Here is a 9,080-nt window from a genome sequence, read left to right as displayed (position 1 = left end):
GATTTTCCATCCGTACCTAGACAAGTTTGTTGTGGTGTTTATTGATGATATTTTGGTGTATTCGAAATCTGAAGAAGAGCATGCTGAACATTTGAGAGTGGTTTTAGAAGTCCTACGAGAAAAGAAGTTATTTGCTAAACTGTCCCAGTGTGAATTTTGGTTAGGAGAGGTAAGTTTTCTTGGTCATGTGATTTCAAGAGGTGGCGTTGCTGTTGATCCTTCTAAGATAGAAGCGGTATCTAAGTGGGAAGCTCCGAAGTCTGTTGCTGAGATTCGAAGTTTTCTTGGTTTGGCTGGTTATTATAGGAAGTTCATTGAGGGATTTTCTAAGTTGGCGTTACCGTTGACGATGTTGACTAGAAAGGGGCAAGCGTTTGTTTGGGACTCAAAATGTGAAGAAGGTTTCCAAGAGCTAAAGAGAAGGTTGACTACTGCTCCTATTCTGATATTACCGAGTTCGTCGGAATCATTTGAAGTTTATTGCGATGCTTCATTGTTGGGTTTGGGTGGCGTGTTGATGCAGAATAAGCAGGTTATAGCTTATGCTTCAAGACAGCTGAGGGTTCGTGAGAGGAACTATCCGACGCACGATTTAGAGTTGGCAGCTGTGGTGTTTGTTCTGAAGTTATGGAGACATTACTTGTACGGGTCAAGATTTGAGGTTTTCAGTGACCACAAAAGTTTAAAGTATTTGTTTGATCAGAAAGAGCTGAATATGAGGCAGAGAAGATGGTTAGAGTTTCTGAAGGATTATGACTTTGGGTTGAATTACCATCCGGGTAAAGCAAACGTAGTGGCTGATGCATTGAGTCGGAAATCATTACACATGTCTATGTTAATGGTTAAGGAATTGGATTTAATTGAACAGTTTAGAGACTTGAGTTTGGTGTGTGAGAGTACTCACAATAGTGTTAAATTGGGAATGTTGAAGTTGACAAGTGGTATTCTGGATGAGATCAGAGAGGGTCAGAGATCTGATATGCTTTTGGTTGATAAGTTGACTCTAGTGAATCAAGGTCAAGGTGGCGAATTCAGAGTTGATGAGAATGGTATTTTGAAGTTTGGTAGTCGGGTGTGTATTCCGGATGTTACCGAGCTTAAGAAGAGTATTCTTGAGGAAGGACATCGTAGTGGTCTGAGTATTCATCCTGGAGCTACGAAGATGTATCATGATTTGAAGAAGTTATTTTGGTGGCCGGGAATGAAAAGAGAAATTGCGAGTTTTGTTTATTCTTGTTTGACTTGTCAGAAGTCAAAGATTGAGCATCAGAAGCCGTCTGGGCTAATGCAACCGTTGGCTATTCCAGAGTGGAAGTGGGATAGTATCAGTATGGATTTTGTTTCTGGTTTACCGAGGACAATTAAGAATTTTGAAGCCATTTGGGTGATTGTTGACAGGTTGACAAAGTCGGCTCATTTCATTCCGATTAGAATGGATTATCCGTTAGAGAAATTGGCTGAGTTGTATATTGAGAAGATTGTAAGTTTGCATGGTATTCCGTCTAATATTGTTTCGGACAGAGATCCTAGATTTACATCGAAGTTCTGGGAAGGTTTGCAGAGAGCTTTGGGAACTAAGCTGAGATTGAGTTCTGCATATCATCCGCAGACTGACGGTCAGACTGAGAGGACGATTCAGTCATTAGAAGATCTTTTGAGAGCTTGTGTTTTGGAAAAAGGAGGTGGTTGGGATTGTTATTTACCGTTGATTGAGTTTACCTACAACAATAGTTTTCATTCGAGCATTGGTATGGCGTCGTTTGAAGCTTTGTATGGTAGGAGATGTCGGACACCGTTATGTTGGTGTGAGTCCGGTGAGAGTGCTGTGGTCGGACCGGAAATTGTTCAACAGACTACAGAAAAGATTAAGATGATTCAGGAGAAGATGAGGATGGCTCAGAGTCGTCAGAAGAGTTATCATGACAAGAGGAGGAAGTCACTTGAGTTTCAAGAGGGAGATCATGTGTTTCTTCGTGTTACTCCGATAACAGGTGTTGGTCGGGCTTTGAAGTCGAAGAAGTTGACACCTCGATTTATTGGTCCTTATCAGATTTTAGAGAGGATAGGAGAGGTAGCCTATCGTATCGCTTTACCGCCGTCACTTGCGAATTTGCATGAGGTTTTCCATGTGTCTCAGTTGAGGAGGTACATTCATGATCCGTCGCATGTAGTCCAAGTGGATGATGTACAGGTGAGAGATAACCTGACTGTTGAAACATCGCCTATGAGGATCGAGGATCGGGAGTTGAAGCAGTTGCGGGGTAAAGAGATTGCCTTAGTGAAGGTAGCTTGGGGAGGACCAGCAGGTGGCAATGTGACTTGGGATGGAGAGTCAGATGAAGGAGTCCTATCCAGAGTTATTTGTTTGAGGTATGTTTTCGAGGACGAAAACTCTTTTAGTGGGGGAGAGTTGTAACACCCCAAATAAAGTAAAAGAATTATTTAATTAAGTTAATAATATATTTAATAATTTAATTAAATAAATTGAATTATTGGATTATTATTATTATTTTGGAATAATAATTATTATTGGAAAATATATAAGTGGAATAAGAGAAAAGGTTTTCATTTTTGGAAAAGGTTTTTACGTGAAAACTGAGAAGCTGCAGAGAAGAGGAAAAGGGCAAAGAGCTGTAGAGCAAAGGTTGGAGAACAGAAAAGCTTGAAGCTCGAAGAGTTGCCGGATTGTTAAGGTAAGGGGGGTTTATCGTCGTTTAATGGGTATTATCGATTAACATGTAATGGGTAGTGATAAGCCGTCGATTGACCCTAACTGGGATTTAGAATGCTGAGAAATTATGTTGAATAAGTTGTATTAAAGCTGAAATTGAATTTGTGTTTGAGTGTATTGTGAATTTCTGAGCGTATAGCTTTTTACGGAAGTTGAATCGGAGGTCCGGAAGTCCTCCAACGGCGGAAAATGCGGAAACTCTGCATTCTGCCTTGTGTTAGCGCAGGAACTGCTGTTTCGCCTGCGTTAACCGGTTAACCCAGGGTGTTAACCGGTTAACACTGTTATAAATTGTGAAAAATGTTGAGTTTTGCCTGCGTTAACCGGTTAACCTATAGCGTTAACCGGTTAACACTGTTGCGTTTTGCCTGGAAGTGTAATTTTCCTGCGTTAACCGGTTAACCTATAGCGTTAACCGGTTAACACTGTTGCAGTATGTAAAAATGGTTGATTTTTATGATGTAAGTGTAATTGGTGATTGGCCTATTGTATCCAATTGTGATAAATAAATTCGTGGAGTCTATGTTGTGAAATGTTGATGCAAATATGTTGATAAGTTGTTTTTGTGGAAAATATTAAGTTGTAGGCTGATGAGCCAAAGTTGATTTTTAAGTTGTTGTTGCTGAAAAAGCTGTTATGTTGTCGTTGTTATTATGTTGTTGAACTTTCAAGTCGTACATGCCATATACATTCATATGCATTAAGTCGGGGCTTTTGCTCACACCACGTTGGCCTGGATTGGCAAAATTATGGGGCTTTTGCTCACACCACGTTGGCCTGGATTGGCAAAATTTTAAGTTGAAAGTTGAAGGCTTATGCCTTGATGCCCACTAAACTGGCAATGATTTTAAGTTGGGAGTTTTACTCCGGAATGGTACCACATGCATAACGAGTCGAGTCTCATTGAGTTGCATTTTATGTTGTTGTTGAGTTGCATTTTATGTTGTTGTTGAGTTGCATTTTATGTTGTTGTTGAGTTGCATTTTACGTTGTTATTGAGTATGATAATTGAGTTGATGTGCCGTTACTGAATGCATGATATGATTAGGGTGATTAACGTGTAAAGTTACTTAACATAACATGATGATTTATAATATTTGTTATATCGATTGAGGAACTCACCCTTACAGTTATATTTTTCAGGTAACGAGCAGTGAGTTGAGTAGAAGCTAGTGCTTGAAGTCTAGAGTGGTTTTAGTGGGTCATGCTCTGATAGATGTAACATCGGGACGGGATGTTTTATTTGTTGAATAAATGTTAATTTTAAGATATTACAGATGTTGAATGTTTCTATCCGCTGCGAATTTTTAAAGAAGTGTTTATGTTGAATTAAATAATGAGCATGACTGATTTTTACGGTGAATTATGTGAAGTATTATGTGACACCCTTGGTGCATGATTACTCTGATATTGATTTATATGCTGTTGTTTTAATTAAATATTTGGGGTATTTAGAAGGGTGTTACACAATGTAGGTCTGAAGTGAATCCAATGGAAAGTTCATAGTAAATGGTTGGAGATTGAAACACTACCGCACATCCGATAATGTTTTAGAACAAGGTTATACCTTGATTATGTGTCCCCCTTGAGGGGTGAGCAAATATTGAGTCGAGCTACCGATGTAAAACGAAGTGTTGCATGGGAGACAACCCACGATTGAGAGAGAAAATATTAAGTCGAGTTTTTAGTTCGTTTTTAATTTTCATTAATAATTGGTAGACCCGATTGAGAGAGGACGGGAAATTAATGTGCCTATTTATGTTAAAACTGTTGGTGTAAGCCCTAGAGGCCAATACTTTTGGTACTTGTATCGAATTATTTATTAATAATAAAAGGATTTTTCTTTATTATGTTTGTTTAATAAAGTCCCTAGAATAGCTAGTCCGTTTAATGTATCAAGTATGACTTAATCATGAGATCACATTAAACATAAGGACACTATTCTTAAAGTATCCGTAGCCGAGCTTTATTGTGAAGTGGGATAACATTAAAGCATTAAGACTATTATTTTTATAGACTGATGATCACATCTCATAGATCATGGATAAGGAGTTATCAAGTCTTAAACATAGGTATGAATATTAGGAGTAATATTTATACTGGATTGACCCGCTATGAGAATACTGTATAGAATGGTATGCAAAGTGTCATAAGTTATTATCATGGTGATAATAATGTATACCACCCTTCGACCTGAAACCACTATGGACCCTAGATGTAGAGTCGAGTGCTTTATTGTTGATCAAACATTGTCCGTAACTGGATAACCATAAAAACGGTTGATGGGTACTCCACGAAGCATGCTAAGGGACATGAGTGACCTAGATGGAATTTCCCCATCCTGCGTAACAGGATAAATGTCTATGGGTCCAATATTGAAGTGGACAAGGATGACATGGTCTATGCCTTGTGTTCAATATAGACATAAGGGCAAAAGGGTAATTATACACATAAGTATTATCACAGAAGGATTTGTCAGATCACGTGAAATTTTCGTGTCTTGGGTAGCAGTGACGTGTTGCTAGATACCGCTAACTGTTTATTATGTTAAATATGTGATTTAATATAATTGTCAATGCCGCGAAAACCTACAGGGTCACACACAAAGGACGAATTGATGAGAGATAGAGTAACTAAGGAACACCGTAAGGTACGGTGCACTTAAGTGAATTGTAGAACATCGTAAGGTACGGTGTACTTAAGTAGAATACGAAATATGGTAAGGTACCACGCGCTTAAGTGAATTTGGCATATTATAAGATATGGGTCACATACACTTAAGTGGGCTTTTTTAGCTTAAAGCCCACACAAGTGGTTCTATAAATAGAACCCTTATGCAGAAGCATTTAATGCATTTGCAATTTCGTTTTCTCTCTCTCTCTCTCTCTCTCACACACACACACACACACACACACACACACACACACACTCAAAGCCTTCATTCGTAGCAGCTAGCACTGAGATTGAAAGAATCCATTCGTGTGGACTGAGTAGAGGCGTTGTCGTCGTTCAACGTTCGTGATCGCTCCGTAGATCTGCATCAAAGGTTTCAATCGTCACAAGAGGTAACTATTCTATCACTGGTCATGCTCATCCGTAAGGATCACTAAATGAGAAAATTTTAATTTCCGCTGCGTTTTGGATCACCCTTCTCCCTTAGTGGTTTCAGAGCCACTTACGAAACCATGCATCGGATAGCTGTTTATTTTCTGTATTAATATGATTAAAAGACAGAATGAATCAAAGAATAAACGAGTAATTAAATTTGGCATCATGTGTGTACGATTTGGGTGATTTATGTTGACTATGCTTCGGAACCGATATTAGTATGGTGAAGCAGCGATACATCGATCGTCCATAGGTTACGCAATTGAGATCGATCAAGTTATATATATGATATAAGTAATCCTAATGCGAAATACGGTATATATGATATATTGTTTCTGTTTCGTTCATTCAAACACTTAATGGTTGATTTCCTTTGAGCGATCAATGGTCATTTGCTTCGGAATCCGACATTAGTATGGTGAAGCAATGACTTGTTGATCAATCATACTGAATCAACAATCGAGGTGTGTTTGACAGTCTGAAATTGGCGCATTAGGGTTAGTGACGGCATAAAGGTTGTGTCGTCAAAGAGTTGTGAATTGAGGGCTTGTTGGATCACGTCTGTTGACTGTTTCAAAAGCGCTGATTTTGGCCGCGTGACGTTCGTCATGGGCCTGTGACAATCGTAACAAGCTGGACATGACGGTCGTAACATGCTTTGTGACGGTCGTCACATTCACAGATATAGAATTCTAGGCGTTTCTGTTATTTTGGCCGTGTGACGTTCGTCATGGGCCTGTGACGGTCGTAACAAGTTGGACGTGACGGTCGTAACATGCTTGTGACGGTCGTCACATTCACAGAGTCAGAATTCTCGGGGTTTCTGTTTTGTGATTGCGCAAGAGTTGTGTTGATGCAAAACGATGTCGATTTCAAATAAACCATCGTCCGCTGACCGGGCAGCGAAAACCCCATTCCCGCTGACCGGGCAGCGGACCCTCGACTAACTCTTCGTAGTGTGATCGATCGCCGAAATTTAATTTGGTTTTAATTAATTAAAAGAATTAAAATTAATAATAATAATAATAATGTGTTTATTATTATTGTCTTGTGGTGATCAGTTATGGCCTTAGTTTTCCTTTATTTTGTTTTGGGTTTTAAAATACGACCTGCATGCCGTGCCTCTCATTTTAATCTCTTAATATAACTTCTTTTCTCATCTCAATCCCTCGTATGTAAAACGAGTTTCTTTTATGTAGTATAATGTTATGAAGAAAGAGAAGAATTCAATATCAAAGGAGGACAACCTTGAAGATCAAAGGAGGACAACCTTGAAGATCTTGCTTGGAGAAACTTAGATCATTATTAGGTTAGCTTAGGTTCTCTCATTGGCTTGGGAGAACAATTGCGCTAGGGGCCATAACTGTTTCATTATGAATGTATGTTGATGCATGCGAATGTGTGTTGATGCATGTGAGAGACAATTTATATGATAAATAAGCCGGTGAGATCAGAATAATTGCAATTCCCTCAAATTAAATATTAAGTTTATGCTTTCCAAGTTTTAGCACTCATCAAGACTAGTATCGGATAATGTAGGTTTCGCCTACGCGATGTGCATGTTCTATATTAGTAAGGTGCGATGGGATAATTGTAATATTCAATTGCTAAAACAATGAGTCAAACTTAACTAAACAAATTATAATAAGATTATACATGTTTAGAAGCAAGAGTTGGAAATGATCCATATGATGGATTGGAATAAGGAGTTATTCACCCAATTGAAATTTTCGAGAGTTGTATTAGATACAATTGGAAGGAGTTCCTACCTAAATAACCTAGTTTTGTGTAATCCGCCTACGCGGACTTAGAACAAAGTGAAATATGGATCTCGACCCACTAGAAAATCTTCCAACGGGATTTTCCGAATCAAATGATGAGGGTCATTTATTTTAAGTAAAATAGTGGGAGCATATTTAATTAAAGGCCTAATTAAATATGTTATTGATACTTATATTTTCATTAATTCTTATGTAGATTACCATGACAACAAACACCTCTAACAACATTTTGCGATCAATCCTTGACAAGGAAAAATTGTCTGGGATAAATTTTCTAGATTGACACCGAAATATGAGGATTGTCCTCAAACATGGTAGAAAGTTGTATGTCTTGGAGAAACCTGTTCCTGAAGAGGAACCTCCTAGTTCTGCACCTAAGGCAGAAAGAGATGCTTATAAGAAGCATGTCGATGATGCCAATGAAACTGCTTGTCTCATGCTGGCTACCATGAACTCAGAGTTGCAAAAGCAACATGAGAACATGGCAGCGTTCGATATGATCGAACACCTGAAGATGCTCTATCAAGAGCAAGCAAGGCATGAAAGGTTTGAAGTTTCAAAAGCCCTTTTTCAAGGCAAGTTAGCTGAGGGAGCCCCTGTAGGTCCCCATGTACTCAAGATGATTGGGTACGTGGAAAACCTTGAAAGGTTGGGTTTTCCCCTCGGAAAGGAACTTGCGACTGATTTGATCTTGCAATCATTTCCAGATAGATTCAACCAATTTGTCCTAAATTTCAATATGAATGATATGGACAAATCTCTTCCTGAACTGCTAGCCATGTTAAAGACTGCTGAGCAGAACCTGAAGTCAAAAGGGAAGTCCATTCTGATGATCGGAAATGGAAAGAGACAGAACAAAAGGCCCACCAAGCAGGGTGATAAAGGGAAAGGCAAGGAAGTTGCCAAACCCATACCCACTATTGTTGCTTTGAAGCCTAGTGGAGGCATAGCAAAGGCAGACACCTGCTTCCATTGAGGTAAGACCGGACAATGGAAGAGAAACTGCCCAAAGTACCTGGAAGATACGAAGAATGGAGTAGAGACTTCAACTTCAGGTATTTTTGTTATTGAAATAAATTTATCTACTTCTGCATCATGGATATTAGATACCGGATGCGGTTCTCACATTTGTACAAATGTGCATGGGCTAAAAAGGAGTAGAGATTTGGCAAAAGGTGAAGTTGACCTACAAGTTGGCAATGGAGCAAAGGTTGGTGCTTTAGCCATAGGAACTTATGTATTGACTTTACCTAGTGGTTTAATAATTCAGTTAGAGAACTGTTATTATGTACCTACAATTAGCAGAAATATTATTTCCATTTCTTGTTTGGGCAAGTTTGGTTTTTCATTTATAATAAAGAACAATTGTTGCTCAATTTATTTGAATGATATATTCCATGCTAGTGCACAAATGAGCAATGGACTATATGTCCTTGATCTCGAAATGCCTATTTATAACA

This window comes from Lathyrus oleraceus, chromosome 4 (assembly GCF_024323335.1).
Source record: "Lathyrus oleraceus cultivar Zhongwan6 chromosome 4, CAAS_Psat_ZW6_1.0, whole genome shotgun sequence".
NCBI lineage: Eukaryota > Viridiplantae > Streptophyta > Magnoliopsida > Fabales > Fabaceae > Lathyrus > Lathyrus oleraceus.
The sequence above is the reverse complement of the archived record's forward strand: the minus strand, read 5'-3'. Positions refer to the sequence as shown.